Source organism: Camelus dromedarius, chromosome 17 (assembly GCF_036321535.1).
Source record: "Camelus dromedarius isolate mCamDro1 chromosome 17, mCamDro1.pat, whole genome shotgun sequence".
Taxonomy (NCBI): Eukaryota; Metazoa; Chordata; class Mammalia; order Artiodactyla; family Camelidae; genus Camelus; species Camelus dromedarius.
The window spans coordinates 29538504-29564413 of NC_087452.1; the positions used below are offsets into that span (position 1 = coordinate 29538504).

A 25910-nucleotide genomic window follows, 5' to 3' on the forward strand; every position below is an offset into this window, starting at 1 on the left:
AGGAATTCCAAGAGAGAGTTCTGGAAATCTAGAGTTTTAACAAGATCACAGGCAATTTTTATCAGTGAAGTCTGGGACAATCCTGTGGATATTTCTAGAATCACGGTCCACTTCCTTCTCCATGAAAGAGAAAAAAACAGCTGTCTTTCCTGACCAGAGCACCAGCCACCTGCGGTAACTAAAGCTGGAGATGAGAGAGAAGGACCCGCCCCCCCCACCTCAAGCAGGCCTGGGCAGTGCTGAAACCCTCCCCACTCCCAATTTAGCAGCATCAGAAATCAGTATTTTGAGACTACCGTTCGTTCAGGCAGAGTAAAGCTAAACTGCAGACACGACTGCAGAACAGAAGCTTCTGGCCTGCTTTGCCCTTCCTGCCACCCCATCTCACATTCCTCCCTAGGCCACCCACCTACTGCCACTGGGCTCCCTACTGCTGTGAACTCCTGAGGTCGGTATCTTAAATACATGCCTCAAAGCCCCCAGGTGAGCTCACCACTCCATCTCCTTTGAGTAAATTTCCAAGCAGAACACATCAGTTTCCTGGCAGTGGCCAGGGGGTCAAAGTTAAACCTCCTCTACTGTGTGACTTCCTGCCGACGGCTCAGGGAATCCCTGCAACGGACCGTCCAGTGTGGCTCTCATGCCATTCTTTGACCGCCAAGAACAGCATGGCCTGAGTTCAAAGGTTACCTAGTAGGTTTGTACCGCGAAATGGTGTCCCTCCTTATGCATCTTTAATTGAAAAATATTGTGTGGTTTTATTAGTTTTCTATTGCTAATAGAGTCACGACAAACTTAGCAGCTCCACACAGCATACACTGAATTATCTCACAGTTTCTGTGGGTCAGAATTCCAGGCAGGGTGCAGAAGGGCCCTCTGCTTAAGATCTCCCGAGGCTGTAATCAAAGTGTTGGCTGGGGCTATGATCTCATCTGAGGCTTGATTAGGGAAGGATCATTTCCCCAGCTCATTCAGGTTGTTGACAGAATTTAGTTTCTTGTGGCCATAACAATGAGGACTTCAGTTTCTTGATGGTTGTTGACAGAGGCCACCCTCAGTTCCGTGGCATGAAGGGTCTCCCAACATGATCACCTGCCACCCCTCAGGGAGGGGAAGACTGCAGCAAGGTGGATGCTACAATCTTATGTTACATAGTCAGATACACATAATCACATAGAGCACCCTTGTCATAGTCTGTTGGTTAAAAGTATGTCATAGGCCGTGCCGACACTCAAGGTCACAAACACCAGGAGATGAAGGTCATAGGGTCACCTAACGTGTCTCTGTGTCATAGCCATGGTTGCCAACTGGCATATCTGCTCAACCCCCAAACACTGCTTCACTGAGAACAGCCATGTGTGCACTGGGGGCCCCACACCCAACAGCATTGTCTGATATGTAGGTAGAGATCTGGCTCCAAGAGAAACAACCAGATTCTTCCTTCCAGGATTTTCACATTGGGATTTACACATGGCCAGCTTCTCTGGACTAGTTCCTTTGAAGGAAAGGGACAACCCGTTGCTGGGTGGCCTTTTTCCAACATGTGCATGTGGGACAGAGGAGAACGAATTTAGAGCAGAGAGAAGAATGAAGTTGAGCCACAGGGGGAAAAAATGCAGATTAGAGATGGAGGAAAAGATGATGTCTGGGTTTCCAAAAGCAATCTAGATGCTGGTTCTAGTTTCTCCTGTAACCCAATGATTTTTGGGTTTCAGAGTTCTTCCGATAGCCTACCCATAAATTCTCTATTTTGTGCAAGTTTTCTCAAGTTGTCTCCTGTTACTTGTCAAGGTCAAGAACTACAACGAAGTTGAGATGCCTGGGTAGGCCTTATTTATTCTTCCCTTAGAAGCTCTCTATCATCCTGCCATCAACCTGCCATCTACTGAAAAATATTTCTCTATCCCTCATCACGCACTGTCATCTTTATCATGCACCTATCATCCAGGCACTGCCCCAGGTGCTAGGGTACCAGAGAAAACAAGACTCAAGAGTTCCCACCCTCAGCAACCCACAATCCATGGAAGTACCAGGCATGTGGGCAGAGTTACAGGTAGGAGGTACTGAGAAGTGCATAGCTGAGCCCAGGGAAGAGGACTTCCAGGAATGCTTCCTGGAGGAGGTGACTCAGCTGAGATCCAAGAAGTAAAGAGGGACTAACCAATTGTAGAGGAGAAGAGAGAAGATTATTCCAGACAATGGGAGCAGCAGTGCAAAGGGGACAGGAGAGTGACAAACCTGAGAATCAGATGCGAGTGTATGTGAGACACCTTTTACGGAGATGATGAGGAAGCTAACATTTCACATGTATGTCCCTCAAAATGATTCCTTCCTTAAAGCTGGGAACTATATTTTTTTAAGGGCTACTGTGAAAAATCTAACTCGGCACTTTGGGATTTATTACTTAAAAACTGCGTGTCTGGGCATTTTATTTATTCTTTATTTGTATAAATTAAAAGTCACACTTTTCAGTGTATAGAGCCATGATTTTTGACAAGGAACATGGCTACGTATTCGACACCACTGTCAAGATATAGAACAGACTCACTTCTCTAAAAAATTTCCTCATGCTGCCATTTCATAGTCAACTCCTCTCCCACCCCCTTCCCTTAGTGGTATTCTCTGTATACAGCATTTTGTTAAATCTTCATACCTACCTATGTGATATAGATGGTGTTATCTCTCTTTGTCAAATAAGGAAACTGAAGCTCACTGGATTTTTCTTCCTTCTTTCCCTGACTTCATTCAGGAAGTTGAGTGACTCGTGTGTGTGAAGACAAAGGATCCCATTCTCCCAGATCACCAGGTAAGACATGCAGATTTCTCAGGTCAGGCACTGGAAACGATCAGTTCAGTTAGGAAAAATCACACCTTGTTTCCCAATACTTGGGCTCTGTGCTGAAAGGATATAGGAACAGAAAACCAGCATTATCTCTGGGTCAGGTCTGCCTTCCCTGGCCTTTTGCTGAGGGGCTAAAGGCACACATTTCACGGAGCCAATAAAATGCACCTTCTTCTTGAGAAATGTTACGACAGCTGGCTTCCAGATCCTCTGACTGTTATGCCTTTTTCAAGAAATATCCATTAATTATTTTTAATCATGTCTTGATTTTACCAAGAAGGCCATTATTATTACAGGAAGTTCACTGATAAATTGGGAATGTTTTCATGTTGTGTTTTTCCTGGGGTGTGGTGTGACTTTCTTTGTCATCAATACATACGTCAAAGTAGGCTAACCTGAGTGTTTCCCCAGCCACAGCATATGGTTGAGTCATGTGCACAATCATCGTAAATCCTCCTTGACAACGGCCCAAAATGATATTGTGACCTGGTCCCCTTGGAATCCAGATTTATGAAGATCTGAATGAGAGAACTGAGTGTTGGGAGCATGGGGTTTTAAAAATGTGCCACGTGAACAGGTTGGTCTCTTATATGGCTACTTACCTCCATATGGGGCAAGTGAATGAAAAATATGAACAGAGGTAGTTGAAAAATTCTTGAGATGCCTCAATAAGCCTGCCTACAGCCCAGTGCAGAGTAAGCACCCAATAAATATTCATGAGTGAGTGGACAAATGGATGGATGAATGGAGTGGAACTGGAGTGAGTTATAGTCATCTCGTTTTTCTAGAAAGCAGCTCATCCTAGGAAGGCATAACTGGTTGCCTTTCCAACACCTTTCTCCCTTTTCCACGTACGAATGTACACCCAATTTTGGTCTTGAAGCCTCTCTATCCTCAGTAGGTACCTTACTTACTCTAAGTCAATCAGAGCTTCTCACTTTTCATGGAGATTGTGATTAGTCTGGGAACAAGCACGTGAACTTCTTTGGCCCAATCTGACTGAAGAGGATGAGTTTAAGTTCATGGCAGGGCAGAAACTTCCCATTTCTTCTGATAGAGATGGGTAAGGATGCAGGTTACTGTATCTGCTGCTCTGAACTTTCCCTTCCATGCCTGGGCTACCCTACGTACCTTATGGCTTTGCGTGGAATTAGCTTGGGTTTGAGGCTGATGCTCTACAAAACACAGTGGGAAAGAGTCTCATCCTTGGTGACATAGTTGAGCTCCTGGATGTTCCTGGAGAACAACCCAGATTCTGGGCCACTTGCTATCTGAGAAAGTAATTTCCTTCTGGCTTAAGTCACCTTGAGTTGGGGTTTCTACTGCTTTCCCCTAAAAAAACAAACAAACAAATAAACAAAAAACTCAAGTAAAAGCTTGAAGTTGAGAAGAAAATAAGAAAGAAAAATGGGCTATTTTTTGTTTCAATAAGTAATAACACCAACTTCTGCATGTAGAGTGCACACGAAGATCACTTTTAGGTCCTGTCTTTTATTACAAGTACCCTGGGGGTAAATACTGTTATGCTGGTTTTACTCACTTCCTTCACGTAAGACTTGCTCATCTGGAAAAGAAGTCCTTCTCCTTATTAAGTTGGGGTAACTGAGTATATATTTTTTTCCTTACTGGTTTTGCATGGCTCCTTTGATAACACAGATAAAATGAAATTTCTATTATCACATACAACCCCCCTATATTTTCAGCCATTCATAGTATTGTCCCTCTCACTAGTATATGAAATTCAGAAACTATCTTAGCAAATATTCCTTTTACAGTTACTGTAAGCAGAGTGCCATGCAAGTTATATAAATAAATATAAAATAACTCTTGCCTGAAAAGATCTTATCCTCTAATTGGGATGACAGAGCACAGCATTTCAGACAGTGATAGGAGACTTGAGAAAACAGAAATACTAACCTGTTAACAACCAAAAAATACTATGTTATTAATCCTTAGATGAGAGGAACATAATAATAGCTCTCAAATCTAGGCATTTTTGGTCTCTCCCCACCACCATCTTTTGCCTGGAGGGCTGCTGTATTTTCCGGATTTACCTGCTTCTACCCTGTGTAACATCTAATCAATTCTCCACAATGAAGCCAGGGAGAACCCATGGAGAAGAAAAACAGACCTTTGCTGACTGTAAGAGCATGCCCCGGCTGCCCAGGCCTCCTGTTTCTTTGCCTCTAGGGGCCCTTCAGTCCTACCCAGCAAAGACCTTTGCATATGCTGTTTTCCATGCCTGGGACACCTGTCCTTCTCCTCTTCAACTAGTCAACACCTGCTCAGCCTCCTTCCAATTTCAGCTCAAGCATCCTGTCCTCCAAAAACTCTTTTCTGATTTCCCTGCATAGGACAAAACCTACCACAGGCTCTCACAGCACCAGGAAACTTTCCTCCCTTTGGACTTGTCTCCATTGAAGTTCCACAGTTGTTTGTGTCGTCATTTGAAACATCACCTATATCTCCACACACCGCTAGGAGGATAGGGATTTTATCTGTGTTTCCTCACTACTGGATCTCCAGAGCTTGACAAAGTATCTGGCATGTGGTAGATGCTCAATAAATATTTACTGAAACAAAGAATGAGTACATAAACATGGAATCCACACTTACTGTGAGCTAGGCACCATGTTAATGAACCTAACCACACTGTCATTTACTTCTTAAAACCATCCTACAAGAGAAATGATATTGTTGTCCCATTATAGAGTTGGAACATATGCTTAGAGAGATAAAATAATATGTCCAAGGTCACATATAGGTGACAAAGTAGAAATTCCAACTGGGCACATGACTTTAGAAACTGAAGTCTTAATCGCTGGCTTCCACCTTGTCTCACAGTTAAAGAAAGTTTTAAGAGTTTAGAGGAGGTAGAAGCTTAGCGAGTGAACAGGAGTTCGAGCTAGTCTCATAAGACACGGTGGCTTTGGCCGGAGAGGTAGTAGGTAGGAGGGTAGATACACAGGTACTCTGCTGGCATCAAGGCATCTTTGGGCAAGGACCCCTCTAGGTAGGTGAACTAGAGAATAACGGCCCATCCTCCCTGCAGATTCAGCCCATCCCAGGACAAACCTGTTGATGAGCCAAGCACTGGCTCAACTTCAGGTCCTACTTTCCCCCTCAGCTGGGCATCTTTTTTGCAGTGCAAAGGCCACACAACTGTATGCAGCACCTTGCAGACTTGAAGGTTTAGAGGCAAAAAAGCAAGAGGTGAAAAAATCCATTTGGCTAGAGTGGATGCCTTCCGAGGGAAATGCAAAAGAAAAATATAGTAGCCACCCTGTGACTATTTAAAACTAAGTAAGTTGAAGTTAGATAAAATTTAAAATTCTGTTTCTCCATCATATTCTTTACGAGTGCTCAATGGCTATATGTAGCCAGTGGCTACAATATTGGACAGCACAGATAGAGAACATTTCTTTATTGCAGACAGTTCTATTGCACAGTACTGGTCTAGAAAGCAAGCTGGAGCCACAGTTTGTAAAAAGGAGCTCAGCCTTTATGCCATGGGCCACAGGGACTCATGGAAGGGTTGTAGGCTGGGAAGTGATGATCTAGGAGGATTAACAATCACCACTTATTGAAGAATTCTGGTGTGCTGGGTAGCGTACCAAGAACCTTTCAGGCATTATCTCATTTAATCTTCATAACGGCCCTACAAGGTATGTGTTATTATTATCCCCATTGTATAGGTGCGAAAATTGAGGCCCAGTGAGGTTAAGTAACTCTTGCAGCTCTAGGTTCATCTAACTCCAAGAGGCTCTACTTTATTCCATGCTCCTACTCTGTAGCGAGATTAGCCTGATGATGGGAGTGGATTATTCAACAAATGAGAGACTGAGGTCAGGGAAGCCTGTTCAGCAGCATCAGAAATATTATAGGCCTGAGATGATAATGGCTTCAACTGGGGGGTCAGGAGCATCCTTTGTAGAAATCTTCTGATGTCCCTTGCTCTTTGTTCCAGCCTATAGTTTGCTGTAGTCTCCCTCCCTTCCTCCCTAGCCCTTCATCACAATGGGCTACATTTTCTTTGGAATCATCTTTGCTTATTCTTCTGCTCCTTATGTTGGTGTTTCCAGAGAAAATTGTGTTTCATTAGGTTTTAACCTAATAAATTTTTATCCCTGGGAGGACATCTCCCGCCTCATCCTGCTGCTAGGCCCCCCTCTAGAGATCCCAGGACACAGCTGGAGAGCTTGTGTGGGCCCCACCACAAGCCAAGCCCAGAAATCCCATCTGGAAATGTACGTGGCAGAAGTCTTCCCTCTTCTCCCAGTTCCCCCGGTAAATGGAAATGCACCGGTAGATCCCACTTCCTGCTGGGATGCGGGGTCTTTTTGCTTCTTTGGCCCCCCTGGTGTAAAAGGTAATCATTCACAGGGAGTGGTTCTATCTTCATTGAGATCTCTGGCAGTCCTGGGTTTGTGGCTGTTTCAGCTTTAAGTGATGCCTGTCAAGCGATGGAGATGGACGGGCCCTCCTTCAGGCTTGTAAATAAAGCTGGTTTCCAGTATTTGGCTTCACAGATTATGGACAAGCAGATCCCCATGAATCCCTCCATGGAAGTCTGCGAGAGAGACCGGTCAATACTGACCTTTGTGTGACAGCCAGGGAAACTGAGGCATAGGAGGATGGAGAGAATTCCACATGCGTCAGAATTAACTAGAACTAGAAACAAAACCATGACATCCAGGTTGCCTGGTCATGCTTTAACCACAACCCACACTTGCCTATTTAGTTACAACAAACACAAAAGAGATAAACATAGATGTAAGTTAGTCTAAACACCAAATTTTAGAAGTTTTTCCTCTGATGTCTAGTCAGCCATCCTGACCTTTATTGGAGGATAAACCAACTCACAACAGCTGTGGACAATTATTTACTGTAAGTCAGAGACTAAAGAGCTTGGATAATGAAGTGAATTCAGCATTAGAAGGAGAGCAGCATGCTTGGTACCAGAAAGTTACCTTTTAAATCAATTCTTGAATTCCAAAGATCGAGACACCAAGTTCATGCCAGAATAGGTCCTACAGAAGCCCAGGATGTGTGTGGTGGTGGGCTTTGCTCACATCTGAGGGGTGCTGTGAAAATGCATAGCCACACCTGGGCCTTCCTCAGCCTGGAACCATCCAGGAAGATACCCCGCACAGATGCTACCGAGATGACATGTCCCTTGCCGTCCATAAAAGTGATCTACAGCTGGCTGTGGAGTTACCCAGCCATCCTGGCTACTCAATAAGAAACAGATTTGGATTCCCTCACTCAGGCTGTCAGATTTTACAGCCACCCGATGGTCTCTGGCAGTGTGGCCTCTCAGCGAGATGCTGCCGAAGGAGGGCTCAGGAACATTTGGCAGGCGAGAGAGGGACAAAAGCTTTGCATAATTCAGGGGTGAGTTCAAAGCCAGTAACATTCACACTCTGTGCCAAGAAAGCATTTTAAAGCCGGTGAGGTGCCTCCAAGCCAGTAAGGTATTATTACCTTTAAGCACATCCTTTTTACCCTTTGATAATAAGCGCCGCTGTAACGTATTTGAAAATACCATCCACGATTTAAAACAGGATATGTCACCTCTGCACTTTGAACTTCCAAGAGGAAAAGAAGTCTCGCTTGAAGCTGATGCACTTCACTACAGGCAGATACACACCCACACACACTCTCTCTCTCTCTCTTTCTCCCTCTCTCATCCTCACCTGTGCATCACAATAATGGAACCTGGCCACCCTGAGTGTGGCAAGAGGATCAATGAGGCTAATGAATTTCCTCTCCATGGGGCTCCTGCCTAGAGGCCTGCTCATAGTACAGGGGAAATTTTGTTGTAAACACCCTAGTCTTCTGAATGGCGTCCAGCCTCATGATTCTTTTCAGAGCAAGCCCTCGTCCTGAAGGAAGAAAAGCTGAGGAGGACTCTGTGTTCTAGAATTTTAACTAAACAGACCACAAAACCCACTTGCTCCCAAATTGAATTCTAAGTCTGAATTTGAGAACAACTACAGTCTTTAAAATACAAGTGACAACCAACAAGGAATGTCATCCTTGTCCTGCGCAAAATCATTGAGCGTAGAGGCGGTATAATGTTTGGAAAAAAACAAGAGCAGAATCTAGGACTAGATGGTTTGGGTTCAAATGCTGGCTCTGTTCTTTGCTCACTGTGTGACCTTGGACCTATTACTTTAGGTGGTTTGTGAATCCTTGTGGCTTGGAATTGTGACTCAGAACTGGAAGAACGCTGGAGACCATCTTGTTCAACCATCATCCCACTAGTCTTACCCAGAGATTCCAGAACTCCCGAACTCCCAATTCTAGTCTTCCATTAGTTGCATCAGAGAATACTATGAGGGTGTCCACAGCGGCAGAGGAAGAGGAAAGGTAGGATGTCTACTGAAACCTTTGCCAAATACCTTGATCTGCACTGGAAAATATCCAGCAGTCACTGGTGTTCTGAGAGTGGACAACAAAACTTAAAGCTGAAGAGCTCAGGAGGCTAACTGACAGCTAAACAGCCACCCCTTATTTCTCACCCTCCCTCCAGGATTCTGTCCTCTTGTTTCTGGAGTGAGTCCTCCCCTGATACATCCCATTGATTACTGTATAAGGCATGAGGTTTACCACAGATATAAGGTTCTTCTCCAGCTGTCCTACCCTAATCATCCATCTGACTCTAAGGCCACATTTACTCTCTTGCTGACCACACTGACCATCTCCTGTGGCCTCACGTATCACACACATCATGGCTCCAGGCCACTCATGCTATCCCCTCTGCTTGCAATGTTCTTCCCCTTTTCTACTTGGAAAATCCCTAATCATTATTCAAGGTCAGGGCCAATGTAATGATCACTAATTCTAATGGTAGAAAACTTGAGTCCCTACTAAGTGTTGAGCACTGTGCTCAATGCTTTTTGTGATGATCTCATTTCATTCATGAATCCTCACTACAGTCTGTGAAGTAGATACTATTACAATCCCCGTTTTAAGAGGAGGAAAGCAAATCTTACTGGAGTTAAATAACTTGCCCAAGGTCACCGAGCTAGTTACTGGAAGAGCCAGTTTCAAGTCCAGATCTGTCTGACTCTAAAAGCAAGCTCTTCCCCATCTGCCCCTAGGACTCACCCAATGAACTCATGCTTTGGTGACATCATTTTCTCAGTTTAACTTTATATCTTGTCTCCCCTACTAGACTAAAAGTCAGGCAGTGTATATCCTGTTTTATGTCTCTAATACTTAGCTCACTGCTTGGCTCACAATAGATGCTTAACACAAATGTGTATAAATGTGCTGAAAGGAGAAATGGATAGATGGATGGATGGAGGTAGGGTAGAAGGAATCAAGGAAGAAATATTCAGTTTCCTTGAAGTTGCATATTCTAAGCAAGTTAGCCTCATCCAAGTACACCAAACATTGTGTTCCATAAAAGAGAACATTAATGCTTTCTGAAAAATGTACCTAGATATTCAATGCATATTGTATATTGACCCTGGGCTTTATTAATGGATGGAAGTTCAAAGGAAAGTCAAGTCTGTACTTTGTACACCTATGGCCACAGAAAAGGAGCCTTAAAATGTTGGACAAAGCAGAAAACATCTGGACCAGGTCATAACCTTGAAGAATGAAGATACATGCTCTCTGAGCTCAGTATTTACTTGAAAAAACAAAAAACTTTATGTACGTCTCATGACTACAGTACCTTGCCTTTTGATATGTCCTCCAAGGAAGAAGTCTTACCCACAGACTTCAAATAGGTAAGCTTGCAGCTGCTACAAATTCATGTGTTTCGACTACATTCACTTGCATTTATTTGGGATGCATAAAAAGATCTAGAGAAAATGAGAACAGATCTTAGCCTTGGGCAAAAATATATAAGGTGCCAAACAGACATATGAGAGGAGGTTCAGAAGTCAGTACTGGTGGCTCAGTGTTCAGATTGGCCTGGTCAAAGTGCAAGCCTTTTCTCAGAGCATATGAGCCAGCATGGTTATCATTCAGTACTTTCAAAGCCTGTAGGATGCAAACTAAGGGGCAAGCATGAGGTCCCAGGTAGGGATAGAGGTAGAATAAGAATTCTGGATGTCATGTTAAAATACAATCTCAAGGTCTACAAGGCCTAAGTGCTTTGAAGCAGCATCATATTTCGAACCATTCTGGGGTGGCCATGGCCAGCTATGAAGTAACTGCAGGTCAGTCTGTGATGGGGCCCTCCTTTGGGGCAATCTCAATGTGGAGAGGCTGGCTGATCGCCTGATTGGAGGCAGATGGGAGGTTTGAAAACTGGATTAAGTAGAAACTTTCTGCCATCTGTCTTTGACTCCAAGGGGTAAGTTCAGACCAAGTTATATAAAGAACTTGATGATTTAAGTTTTGTAACCCCTACAGATATCTCAGCAAAGACTGCTTTAGCTCCAAGCATATACTCTTGCTTTGGGTGGCCACCTGAAGCTTTTTTTTTAACCTTGATTTTGTCCAGTTTCATTTTGGAAGAAAATGCTCTTCTGAATTAGGCTAGTGCCTTGTATATGTTTCCACATCCTTAAAGTGAGAAATAATGGGGTGTTAATTTAAGCATGAGAGACTCTGCCAAGAGCTGGATATGAGGTTATCTTATTTAATCCTCACAAGCAACCCTGACAGAGAGGTGCTGTTGAACCATTTCATGGGTGAGGAATAGGAAATTTGTCTAGTCAGTCCACAGTAGAGACAAGACTTTTTTTTTTTTTTTTTTTTTTTTTTGGATTTGAGAAAACCATTTCTTGTCACAATGAACCAGAAACAAAACATTCCACTGAAACTGGAACAGTTGACAGCATATGATTGAATTTAATTAAACCTTCAAGTAAGAAGAGGGTCAAACAAAGCCAATGAATGGAGAAGCGCAAAACTGGTTTGAGATTAACATAAAAATAGCATTTCAGCATGGGTATCCTCTGACCTCTCCCACTTCTGCCATCATTTCCCCAGCCCTTTCCCTTCTGAAACATCTGCCACACCAAATGGCTTTTCCCTCTTTTGCAGGTATAAGCCAATCCAAAAATGCCCCTTTGGACACAATGCAACACCCAACTCCACTTTTGCTCTGACCATAGTGCAACATTATCCAACTTTTCATGTTCATTCAAGTCTCCCCCAGGTTCCCAATGATTAGAACTGCGTTTTACCCTCTTGCAGGCACTGCAAAATGCAGGGTACATACAAACAGCTAAATAGGTTGAGGAAACTTTTTTGTTAATGAAAAAGGCAGATATTGAATTTTTCAGAAGATGAATGTGCCCTACACACTAAGTTCAACAGGAATGAATTAAGAGAGGAGTTATGTCAACAGGAGAGGGGAAGACTCCTGGCCGGGGCTGCGGTGGGAGGCAGCATCTTTTATCAAGATGGGGTGAACCTGGGAACCATACAAAGGGTATTTGTTGCTGTAGGATACATGTTCTGTTCACTCAGGAACTAAGACCACTTCAAAGACCATTTGTTGTCTGGGTAAGAAGCTGTTGCTAAGGTGAAGAGTCCCCATGTCCCAGATGCCCATAAACATGTCGGCAAACAGCAGGCAGGCGCTGCACAAGATGGCTGCAGTGGCCAGAGCAAGAGCGGAGGCTCAGGAAGCGGATGCGTCTCCCCCAGCAGCGCCGACTGAGCCAGGAAGGACTCCACGTGCCGAGTGGCCAAGACAAACACGGCCCCACGCTGCAGGAGAGGCGGCCCGCGGGGAACAGCTGAACCACCACAGTCATGCAGCCTCTCGAAAGATCGTGGCCGCAAGAGCGCAACCAGGGCCTGTGGTTTCCTGCCATCCCCTCTGGTACGCAGCTTGAGCTCCCAGTGACTCATGGCCAGTGCTGTGCCAAGATCTCACGTCCCATCTCTGAGGGAGCCCGACCTGCGCAGGGCCCCGGCCCTTCCTCCTCCGGATGAGCTTAATGAGGGGATTAAGGATGGCCAAGATGTGAGTGGACGTCTTCACCTGAGCAGCCCAGCTGTCCGAGCCCTGAGCACAGGCACACAAGGACAGAGCAGAGGGGCAGGAACCGTCAGCTGTGCTGAGCTCAGGCTGCTGTGTCTCAACTCTGCTGGTTGAGTGGGGGGGGGGGTGCGGAGAAAGAAACTAACGTTTATTAACGTCAGGCCTCTGGAGAGATGGTGTGGTTGGGTGGTTAAGAGTGTGGGCGTCAGATCGCATCTGGCTTCACCACGTCCTAGCTGAGTGATCCTGGGAAATAGCTCAGTCCTCTGAACCTCAATATTCTTATCCAGAACAGAGGAAAAATTGTCAGTTGTGTCTACCTCATACAGTACTTCTGAAGATAGCATGGAGATTATAAATCTAAAGTTTGGTCAATGTTAGCTTTTATCATTGTTATTATTACTGCCACTGTTGAAGGCAGAGCTAAAGAACAGAAGGAATTATTTCGGAGAGGATTAATACTCTCACTGAGTAGAGTCTTTTATGGAAGTTGAACACAGACGCTTCAGTTATAAGTTGGCAGCATAGGGTGTATTCTGTGGACCATAAAGCCTGAGACCCTTTGGGATCTGTCTGTACCTCAGAAGCAGATTGACCAGAGTAAGTATCTCACTCCCCACCTGGAACCGTCGTTAAGAATCCAAACCCCACGCACGCCCAAGTCTGCTACTCAGTTTGGCCAAAACATATTGAAGGCTTTCACGCGTCAGGCACTGCACTAGGCACTGATGTGGGGGTGGGGACTGGGGAGTATAACACAGAGAAGCTAAACATGGTTGCTGTTTTTGGCAAGTGAGAGAGACACATGTACACTCAATTAATACTGGGGCTGGGAAACCAGTGCTCTGGTGCAGAGACAAATTGCATACAGGGCATATAGGGGAGAGACTGATTCCAAGCGGGGATACCTATGAGGTCTCCTCAGGGAAGGTGTATTATTTCTAGATAAGTCTCAAAGGTTGTTGTAAGGGAGAGGAAAGCAGTATGGACTAAGGTACCATCTTTTGCAAAAGAAGCAGCCTAGAGGAGAAGGAAGGGATAAACTGAAGTTGGGAGAAGACCAACTCTTTGTGGAGTTTTGACTCTCAGGCTGAAATTTACGTTGGGGAGCAATATGCATTGGGAAGATAAGCTCAGGCAGTGACACTCAAATGAATTTGAGTCGTGGCTCTTCCCCACGTGCATGGTGTGACCTTATAAAAATCCTTCACCTCTGAACTTCGGTCTCCCCACTGTAAAGTGGGGATCATGGCAGTGGCTAATTCACAGGGTTGTGGATGTTCACGGGCAGCTCAGCACAGCACCTCAACACAGTAGGCTCTTGTAATGTATTACTTACTGTTATCACTGTCAGCAATCAAGAAGTTATGACAATAGCTTAGGAAGAAATGATGAGCATCTGGACTAGGACTGTGGAAAACAAAAGGAAAGGATGCACGTACCTTTCAGAAGCAGAATAGGGAAGTTAACAGGCTATTGGATGTAAGGAGGAAGAGAGGAGAAGTCAGCGATGCCTCAAGGACTCAAGCCCAGGAGATGAGGAGTTTGAGATGGTGTTACCAGATGGTGGAGTCATGGAAAATGATCTCGGTTTAGGGTGTAGTGAATCAAAAATGGTTGGTAAATTCTTTAGGTTGGTCTTTTCCATAGGAATTTCACGTGCAAAGATCTAAATTTCAGTAGAGTTTTTAGGATAAAAGACTTAGATTAGGGGATTATGTATATAGAACTAAAAGTCAAGCCTTTGTAATGAGAGGATGGTCCTCTCAGGGTGTTTATGAGCAATAAAGTTGCTGGGGAATTGACATTTTGAAATGTGTATTTATAAGAGAGGACAGAAGAAAAGAAACAGAAGAAGAACCAAGCAGTTACTGTGTTCCAGAAACATCATTTGATGGGGGTTTCAAAAAGGCTGTGGTGGTCAGCTCTGCAGACAGAGATGAGGTCACTAGTTTAATGATACCTTCCATGAGCATCTCAAAGAGCACAGGGGAAAAGCTAGTCCTTAAGGCATTAAGGAGAAAATGGGGGTGGGGGGCATGGTGTGTACTTCATTTGTAAAGGAGTTCAGAAGCTACAGGAATGTGAGAGAGAATGGGAAGGAGATTAAAACCAATCTAACACAAGGCAAGAGTAAGTCTTAGGTGGAAATTATTTGAATCAGGTTTGCAGAGTAGAGGAAATAGCCACTGGGGCACAACTGAAGGTACACAAGAAGAAAGAGTTGATCTAAGGAGAGGTAGAAAAGTGTGTGAATTACGGACTGAGGAGGGATTCTTTTGGAGTAAACCAGGACCACAGCTTATGCAGCTTCCAGAGCATGGAAGAAGGCTGTGTTTTAAGGCAAAGAAAATTTTTATTTGGATAGTTGGTGGAGTTCAGCTTGGGGTACTTTTATCTTCTAGTAAACTGTATATTTTCCTTTAATAGTAAATGAATTTTCCTAAGTTAAAACACACACAGAATAACAATGTGCAGTGGGATTTTTGTTCCCTGAGTGCTCTTGAGAGCATAGGGGAGCAGGAATAACCACAAGAGTTGATGTGAAGTCAGAAGTTCAGGCTAATCATAACCTCATGAAATCTCAATGATATAAGCTACAAAAAGAGAATGCTCACCCAGAGGACAGACTGGGGCTCCAAAGAGATAATCTATGTACCTGGCTTTGTAAAACTGATCTATAATTAACTAGAGTTCATGATTTTTCTTTATCCTATTTATCACATTTTGTTCCTGAAGCTGTTTTTGGAACTTTGACTTAAAGAGATAATGATGTCCATGAGAAAATGGAAAGTTTGTGCTGTGCTTTATTTGTGCCTAAGAAGACAGTGTGAGATGCAGAGAAAAACAGGACATATCTGGAAGCCAATCTCTGTCAAAGGCTCTGAGAAATGTGCCACTATAACATTGGAGGGGACTTCATGGACTTTCCACTAAGAAAGGCCTTTCTCTCCCAACTTTTTTCCAGTGATGTCTCCAACATGGTTTTGAATGACTCAAGCTTTGGGACTCCTACCACTTCCCTTGCTATGCACGTTTGCCATTTCCCAGATTTCATCATTAGGGCATTTCCTGAAATTCAGCCCAATGTGTTCCTTTTTTCTGATTTCAAAAAGGATTCTATTTCAAGCCTCAGCTGTCAATTGGGGAACCCAACTGTGAACAGTAGCGAATTTGACTGTGACATCAGAGTTTCCAATGGGAACCCGACTTTCCACTCTTGAGATCCAATTCTCCCCTTGATTCAAGATTTAAGAATAATGCACATCTTCTCCAGACCTCACCGAGGTGCCATTGCTGGAGCCAATAGCAGTGGGACCCCAAATTGCCTTTGAGGTTGGCAGCCTACAAGGACTGTCTGCCAAGAACCCCCTCAGAACCTCATCACCTTTCCAAGACCCTGTTTTTAAGCAGATCAAAGTACTTTCCTCAGACTGGTGAAAGCCAGAGGTCCAGGTCAAGGTGACTGAGTGTGGGATTCTGAAGGAAGCTGGCAGAACATTAAAGGACTGGGTGGGACCTGAGTCCTCTCTTTGAAAACTCTTCTCCATTGTTTCCCAGACATTTTCCGTCTGACACATAGTTGAACTTGCCTCTCTGCTCCCACCCCTCGTCTCTACAATTGCATTAGTTCAATCATCAGACACTTAGATTCCTTAGGTGTTTACATGGTCCAAAAGCCAATGAACATATGTAAGTACTGAACAATACATGTGAATAAATGTCCATGTTCACCCACGCTTACTAACCATCCTATTGTAAACCCTGAACTGGTAATTAAACTTTCTTTCCTTTTATTCTGTACTTAGTTGTTGCCCCATAACACTTAATACATAGTTCCGTGTCTACACCCACTGAGGACAGCAGTTGTGTCCTCATCTTCATCTCTGTGCCCTTCCTCGAGACTAAAGCAGGGCCTGCTGCACTTTAAATACTGGATAAATTGTTAACGAGCACTACAAGTAGTCTTAAACTTCCTCCTAATTTTAACAAGTATCCATTTATGCCACAGCAAAGACTTTAGGGGAACTGAATTGTCACTCTCAAAGGGCCACAATAAAAGATGTTTCAGGGTCACTGCTTCCTAACTTACATGAATACAAAACACAAGCAGGCACTAGGGGTAAATATAATATAATAAATACAATAAATATAATCGTATATATGGCCAACACAGATAACATTCATTCAACATTTACTCTGTCACACATGAACAGCACGTGTTCTGACATACCTTATCTCATTTGGCTCTTCGTGCTGGACTGCCCTGGGCTCAACCCTTGCTCCTCACCCCTTCTCCATTTACACTCCCCCTGGTGATCTCACATGTCAACTGTATGCCACTAACTCTCATCTTCTCCAGACCAGACTTCTCTCCCAAATGTCAGACTCACACAGCCACTGCCTCCACTTGGACGACACAAATTCAATGTGTCCAAAACTCACTCCTGATGTCCCTGCAAAAGCTGCTCTACCTTCTGCCTTCCACAACTTGGCTGATGGCAGCTGCAACCTTCCAGTTGCTCAGGCCCAAATTCTTGGAGTCAGCTTAATCCTACTCCTTCCCTTGTATCCCACATCCAATGCACAGGAAAGTAAATTCTACTGACTCTATCTTCAAGACAGGTCCAGAGTTCAGCCATCTCTAACACTTCTCCTCTATTCCAGTTCAAGCCATGATCACCTCTTTATTAGGCTGAAGCTCTAGCCTCCAAATATGGCTCCATGCTTCTACCCTTGTCCCTTATGGCATGGTCCCAACAAAGCAACCGAAGAGCACATTTTGTCAGGCTTCGATGACTCCCTCTTTCAATCAGAGGAAAGGCCAGAGTCCTCCCAAGGGCCCATCTGTTCTCTGACCCCGGGTGCTAACACCACCCATTTCTCTCCTGACTCCTGCCCATGGTCTTCCTTGCTCTTCCAGGAATGTGCCAGGCAGGATCCCACCTCCGGGTCTTTGCTCCAGCAGATTCCTCTGCCTGAAGTGCTCTTCCTGCAGGTACTCCTGGCTCATCCCTCACCCCTTTCACATCTCACTGAGGTTTCCCCAAACCACCTTCTTCATATCACCCCTTGCTCACCCCCAACATTCCCAGTTCCCCTCACTGTTCTACAGTTTTGTCCACAGTGCTTCCCACCCTCTAACATACTATATGAAGTTGCTTATATATTACTGGTTGTCTTTCTTTCCCTTGTATAATGTAACTACATGAGGATACAATTTTTGCCCCTTTTGTCTGGAAAGGTCAAGCCCACAGAGGAGGCACTCTGTGGAATGAGTGGGTGAGAAAATAATAGATGCTCTTGGAGTGAAGATACTCAGGCTCCCAGGCTCACAGCTCCAAGTGGCTTCAACACCCCGAGTGGAGCAATTCTTATGCCCACCATGCTCCATCTCACACTCAAAGCCTTACACCCTCCAGTCTATAAGTCCTTTCTATAGCCTGAATCTCTGCCTTGGGAAACCACTTCTCTCTGCCAGAGAGTGGCAAGGTACCAGTTCATTTGCTTGAAACCAAATCCAATTAAAGATGGGGCGCCTTCTTTGTCACAAACAGCTGCTCAGTGACTGGAGGCTAATAACATGTGACCAGCATGGGCAGCTCCCTGGCAAACAGTTCCCTGAAGAGGGAATTACAGCCTGTCACAGTTCCTGGCAAGTGGTCTCCCTCTTCTGTTCTCGATGCTCATTGAGGAGAGTGCTGGGAGCTGGGATGGGCTTCCAAATCCACAAGAGTCAGGATGGAAAAGGGATGCTTACTTTTGTGGGGCAAAAAGGAGTGTTTTCCATCTTTGAAAAGACGGACTACCTCCTGTTTTGGTTACTACAGTTCCGTTAATTGGCTACAGTCTTTCATATGGATCTTGATTAAGTAATACCAACTGAACTCAAAGACTTTAAATTCATTCAGGATGAGAGTCTTCTTACAAGCTTCCCATTAGCATCAAAGACACTCAGCAGCCAAATTTCAAGATGAGGAAGGGCCAAGCCTCAAGTGGAAAACTTCCGTGGCTGCTGCTGCTTCTTTCCTCATCCTCTTCCCTTCTCCTCCTCCTCCTCATCCTTCTTAATACACCTGAGCATCAGGTGTTATCATCCCAGTATCTTTCATGAACTTTGGTAAAAAAAAAAAAAAAAGAGACTTGTTTAGGCTCTGTGAAGTATTCTTAGGGATAAAAAAACAAAAACAAAAAACAAAACATAAAAGCCCAGAGAACAGACCTTATCTTTGGCATTTCCATCAGGAACACCAAAAAAGAAGTAATTGACTAAGAGAGTTTATGAAACAACGAGGCCCCCAGCCAACCCCCTTTCCCATACAAACATACTCAGATGTCCGTATCTTCTAGTTCTTCATGTCTACTTGTTATGTGTTCTACCCAGCAGGCCCCTTCTCCAGAGGATAGGGCAAGCATTGCTTCCATTAAATCACTGCTACCTAAAGCCACTTGTTCATTGTGATTCTGTTATTAGTTTACATGCACCCTCCCTTTTTTGCATGCAAGCACAGAGTACTGGCAATAGATTCATATCCATTCTGTAAAGAATTTTCTCCCCTTCCTTCTTATTATCACCTTATTTTTACTATTTTTGGGTGGGTGGGAAGTGTTCAGGGAAGGGGCAGCATGAGAGAATTCTATACTGTCTATCTACTGATTTCTCTTCTGTCTTTGAAACCCCCTTTAATTTTAGGTACTTATCATGTTCTCACACATCCACTCCAGCCTCATTTACATCTGTTCTCCACACAATAACCAGAATGATATTTTGAAAGCTCAGATATGCTCAGGTCACCCTCATTAACCCTTCAAAGATTCCCATTTCTCTGACCCTCAAGATCAGTATCTCTGAAGTGGCCCCTGTGGTCCTAGGCATTCTGGCTCCTCGGCATTCTGGCTCCTCTGTGTGTGTGTGGGGGGGGGGGTCTCTGGCCTCATATTACACTTCTTTGACACATGTTCTTTCTACTCTAACCACCTCCATCTTTCAGTTCATGGAAAAGCTATGTTCTTCTTCCAAAAGGCCTCTACCAGGCTGTCCCTCTCCCAGGATGCTCCTCTCTCCCTCCACTCTCCACACCCTTCTCTTTTTCCAGTTAACTCATCCTAAGATTTCAACTGATGCATCATTTTTTCAGGGAACTCCTTTACCCACTGACATCCTGTCTTCCTAATCTTGGCCACGCAAGGGCCCTGCTTTGGTACTGTTGTGCCATCACGTGCCACTCCCTCATTGCGCAGTTCTCTTTGTCTAAGTCTTACCTACTTTTCCCAGCAGATATTGAGCTCCAACAAAAGTGCTTTCCCACTATTATATCCTCAGCACTCAGCACATTCCAACAATAGTATCCGTTTAACAAAGAATTATGCAATAAATGAATTAAAAAATGAATGAGTGCATAAAAGAAATATCTCATTCAGGAACCTCTTTTAAGGTTAAATGTGATTAGATGGCAACCTGGCAAATGAAAAAATAATCTGTTAATATATTAGTCAGGGTAGGTTATGCTGCAGTAACAAATAATCCCAAAATTTCAAGGCTCAAACAACAAACCTTCCATTGGGAATGTGAAATGGTGTAACAAGGCAGTTTCTTACAAAACTAACCATGTGCTCACTGTATGGCCCAGCAATTGCACTTTGGACATTTATCCCAAAGACATGAAAACTTATTCACACACAAAAAAAACCTGTACACAAATGTTCATGCTGCTTTATTTATAAAAGCCCCAAACTGGTAACAACCCAAATGTCCTTCAGCAGATGAAAGGTATAAAAACTGGTGCATCCATACCATGGAACACTGTTCAACAAGGAAAAGGGACAGAGTATTGACACACACAACAGCCTGGGTGGACTGCAAGGAAATTAGGCTAGTGAAAAAAAGCCAATCTCAAAAGGTTACACATTTGCTTGTGCCACAATGTGAAAATAATTAATGCCACTGAATTGTACACTTCCTTAAAAATGGTTAAGGTGGCAAATTTCATGTTTTATGTATTTTATTACAATAAAAAAATTAAAAGTTACACATTGTATAATACCATTTCCATATTCTTAAAATGGCAACTTTGTAGATATGGAGAAAGGATTAGTGGTTGCCATGAGTTAGGGGAAAGGAAGAAAGGAGGGAGGTGGCTGTGACTATCAAAGGGTAGCATTTGGGATTCTTGTGATGGAACTGTTCTGTATCTTGACTTTGGTGGTGGCCATACAGTTCTCTCAAGGGACAAAATTTCATAGAACTAAATATACACATGTACAAGCACGCACAAATGAGTCATGTAACACTGGTGAAATCTGAATCAAATCAGTGGATTTTGTCAATGTCTATTTCCTGATTGTGGTGCTGTATTATAGTTATGCAAGATGTGACACTGGGGGAAACTGGATGGGAGGTATGTGGGATCTCTTTGTACTGTTTCTTACAACTGCATGTGACTATACAATTATCTCGTAATAAAAAGTTAAGCAACAACAACAGAGGATTACGTCTCACTCGTGCCACATGTCCTACGTGGTATTGCTGGGGGTTCTAGTCCACGTGGGTGGCACAGGCCATTAGAGCCTCCACCATCTGGAACATCACCAGTCACCTCGTCAAGGGAAGGGAACAGAGCAAGTTACTCCCTGGCTCTTAAAGGTTTCCACCTGGAAGCGACACATCATTTCCACTCATGTTTCATTGGCCAAAGCAAGTCCTTTGGCTCTCCTAACTTCCACGAAGTAGGGAAATTCAGTTTTGCCACATGTCTCAAAAAAGGAGGGTCAAAATATTTGTGACAGCACTAATGATCACAGATGTTGTTTAAAAGTATATAAATGGTTAAAATATTCACAAAGTATTCTGCATTTACCTCATCATCGTGTGACCAAGGAAATAGGGTTTCTCACTTAGTGATAAATTGAATAGAGGGAAATGCAATATGAATATTACACTGTTCACTGTGGATAAAACTTTGAATTGGGTCTGAGTTTCACTTTTTAGAAAAAGTGAGAGCTTTCGGAAAAGGATATTTCAAATGCTAAAATATAATTTTAAATGCACCCATGTAACAAAAACAGTTTCTCTTTGACTTTTGTTCTTACTTCCAAGTGTATGTGGAAAATAACTGCCTATTAAATTTTTGTGGAAGTGGTGCTTGCAAACAACCTTTAGCTTTTCAATCTAAAGGTAGAAATGGCCGATTTAAAGTGTAACTCATGTGTGCATGAAAATTTCTGCACGTTAAGAAAGGCCATGAGGAGGCCATGGGGAAGGGTTGGCACAGGTGGATCAGACTGATAGATTTCAAAGGACTTAAGTGTGGGAAAAATACCAAAAAGGCCAAGAATTTGCTAAGAAACACAATACCATTAACCAACAAATCACCAAGTTACTCCAGGAATAACCAACTGATTGTTGTAGTTCTTAAAAATTAAATCAGATATTTTGCTACTTGGAATTATACCCAAGATATGGTCTCTAATGTGTACTTTGTCAGAAGACAATTATATTGATCAGAGTTGCTTAGGAATGGGGACAAAGGGAAACCTTATCCTTACTGAGCATCTATTATATGCCGGTCCCTGTCTATGCCAGCCACCTTTAACCTGCACAATGCTCTTGCACCATTATTAGCACCCTATTTTACAAATGCACAAAGTGAGAAATGTGAAGTCATGTGTCCAGAGCTGCCGTCTGCACCCAGGACTGCCTTACTGCTGAGTGTGGTTCTTGCTTCTCTCTGGTGGACTGTGCTATATCCCTCATTCGTCATCAGTTTCCTTGTGGCAGGACTGTGAACAACCCCATGACCGGGCTTAAGCTCTTTTTTCATCAACTGCATCCATCTGTGACCCCTTAGCTCCAGCCAGAGAACACCTCTCATACCTCCCCAAAGCCCAAACTTCAACATCCAACCTCTGTGCCTTTGCAAAAGCTATCCCCCCTGCTCTTTCTTCCTGATCTCTGTATTCCAAATCTACCTATTCTGCAGGTCCTAGCTCATAAGCTGCATCCTTCAAGTCTTCCTACATCACTACCTTAAAATTTCTCAGATACAAGACAGGAACGAATGAATGCATGAATGCATGCATGCATGAATAGATGAACAAATGACATTTTCCCCTACAAATAATGCTTCACTCCTTTCTTTCCATTGCATATATTGTTGGTATATTCTACTAGACGTTAATAGCTCTTTCATTTCAATTCAAAAAACATTAATTGAGTTTTTCCTATCACGAGCTCAGTGCCAAGTAGGGTGGGGAATACAACAATGGGTAAGATCCAGCCCAGCCCCAGCCCCTAGGTGTTCACAATCACACAAATAACAGAAACTCTTTGCGAAATGAACTCGGACGCAGACAAGTTCCCCTGCCAGGCTCTCAGCTCTCTGAAGAAGGAAGTACATTTTCAGAGCAGGGGACATGACTTCATGCCTTTTCTAAGAGAAGTCTGACTCACATCTACATACTTCATCAAGAGCAAAGTCCAGCACAGAATGACCCCATTCCTGGCCAAGTCAAGACCCACCAGGCTCCGCCATGGATAGCCTCATCACCCAAGGACCACAAATAGCCTGTTATAGCTTCAGCGGGTCCAAAATGGTAAGGTTCGAAAACCAAACAATATTGTCCTGAGTGTTCATAAAAATAAGCAGAAATCAGAGATGCCTTAGCATTCTTAAGAATTATCATTTATTATTATAACCTTGCTCATTTCAAGAATGAGCCCAGAACATTAAAAAAAATTATAATAAAATAAGATGGCAACATAATACTACTCTTTAAAATAAAATCATAGATTAATACCAGAAAACTCCAGACTATTCCATTTAACTTCATGTAGGGGAGTCTTTGAAATTAGGTTAAGTGACTCCAGGCTTTTTATTTATAGAAACAACTTGGATGTTGCTCTGAGAAGTGAGATATCCAAGTTTTCAAATAAACTCAAGTCGCAGAGGATTGTAAATAATGAAGACCCATGTGGATGAAAAAGAAATCTTTTAAATACCCTGTCTAATTGATAGGAAAAGCATTTCATATTAGATAAAATCCAATAAAAAGATTTAAAGAGAGGATGTAAAAATTATACACACAGGCACACACACACAATCACAAAACCTGCACCACTATTCTGTATCCTGAGGGAAAAAAGAAGAAAAAAAGCAAATAGGAAAGAAAGTTGCATCGCTATAATAAAAAGAGGTATATCTCCCACCCCTCTCCAAGAGGAACTATAGAAATGAAGCTACAGCCTGGCTGAGCGCCCAACTAGCCAGTAGTGTCTCTTTGTTTGAATAAGCAAAAGGCGCCCCCTCTGGGTGGATGCGGCATTTTGAACACATAACTTGGCATCTGAAGCGCCTTTTTCCTATGAAAAGGTGCCTGGCCTCCCCAAGAATGCAGTCTCACTCAGGGACTGAATTTCAGCCCCCAGCCTCCTTGCAGTGGTTTGCAAATTTCACAGCTGCCACTCCCTGCCCACAGCATTCTGCATAAAATGCCTGGGGAAAGGCATTGGGTTGTGGTCCCCATTCTCCTTTGGGGGCTAAACTTCACCTCTCTGAGCTCAGTTTCTTCTGCAAAGTGAGAAGGCAATGCTCACTTGGACCTACCAGGTGGGGATCAAATGACGCTACCTGTGAGGAAAGGCTGGCTGAGCTGCCAGTCATCGTGCAGGAATAAGGCTCTGCTTATTAAATAAGCCATGTCCCATTTACCTTTCAGGGAATTCAATGTTTTCCCTTTTTACCTTCTAATGTATTTTTATATGACATTTTAAATACGTTCATTTTCATATTTGCCTTTATTTGTTCCTTCAAGTAAAAATAACAATTATTATAACAACAGCAATAAACCAAAACATAATAATGATTACCATTGACTGACCACTTTCCCATCACCAGGCATTGTACCAAGCACTTCCTATATCTTTATGGTCTCATATAATTCTCACAAGTGGGAGTGTCATTTCCTCCTTCGTGTAGATGCAAAAACTGAGACTCAAACGTTAAAAAAAAAAACAAAACAGCACAACCAGTGTTTAAATCCATATCTTTGTGATCTAGAGCTTCTACTACATCAAATAAGCTCTAGATCTGTTCATTGTAGACAATTTGAAAAGAGATAAACAAAGACGGAAACAGCAATCACCCTTACTCTGTCACCTCTCCATTAACATAATACTGTTCATCCTCGTGATACTCCCCTGACATTATAGGAAGATCCCTTTTAGTCACAGATTCAGTAGGAGAGGGGGGAATTTTTTAAATAGTCGAGGACATCACTGTTAAGAGCTAGCCTCCACCAAGAGTTTAGAAAGAAGGGGGAAAGACTAATATTGTCTGTATTGTAATTGTTTTCTCTTAGCCACTCCAAGTGCCATTGTAATTCCTAATATCATTCCTTGAATCATTTATTTGTGTTAATAATTGCAGCAATAACCATTTGGAATCTCTACTGCTTTGGCAAAGGCAGTCAAGGTAGTATACCCTGTATTTAATTAAGTCTCTATTGAGAGTCAGTAGAAGGTGCTTAATCATGTTCATGAGCCTGTAACTACTCTCTCTTACCAGAGACTCCACTCGGGAGGCCCTGTATCTTCTTACAACTGACAGGCTGTAAATCGTGCCCTGAACTGCACTGCTGCTAACTTTGAGAATTATCACCGGCTACTTGTGCACACCATGTCTCCAAATGTTGGGCTATACTTATGGAATCCATCATGTACAGTTTGTCCTGATTTCTGAAAATCGTCCCAGTATCGCAACATGGGCATCCCTCTTGGGTTCAAAATATCTGATTCCGATAGATGTGAGCAATGTAAAGAGTTGCTCATCTAAGAGCCCTATTGCTTCTCTAGAGTTTTGGTTTACTGGCAACCAAGTGGATTTTTGATAGATTACCATGTGCCAGGTAGTGGATTAAGCATTTAAGAATTATCTCTTTTAAAGCTCAGACCAACCCTACAAGGTAGTCAATACCCTCATTTTATGAATCAGAAAACAGTCTTAACAGTGATTATTTGTCCATTTCTCCTATGCACACAAGAATCCTAGTTGGCTCAACTACAGCATTTTTTTTTTAACTACTAAATAATATTACTTCCTAGATTAGTCAGAA

General features: G+C 43.2%; 1 long non-coding RNA gene across 1 annotated transcript in view; it reads right to left on the bottom strand.

Annotated features, from left to right (window-relative positions):
• The window catches only part of LOC105089782 (uncharacterized), a 286658-nt gene that overhangs the window by 214505 nt on the left and 46243 nt on the right, over positions 1–25910 (bottom strand). Inside the window, exons 2-3 of the long non-coding RNA XR_010384838.1 lie at positions 3974–4174; positions 2658–2898 (exon numbers count right to left, since the gene is read on the bottom strand). This is a non-coding gene — a long non-coding RNA (uncharacterized LOC105089782). The remainder of the gene's footprint in view (positions 1–2657; positions 2899–3973; positions 4175–25910) is intronic.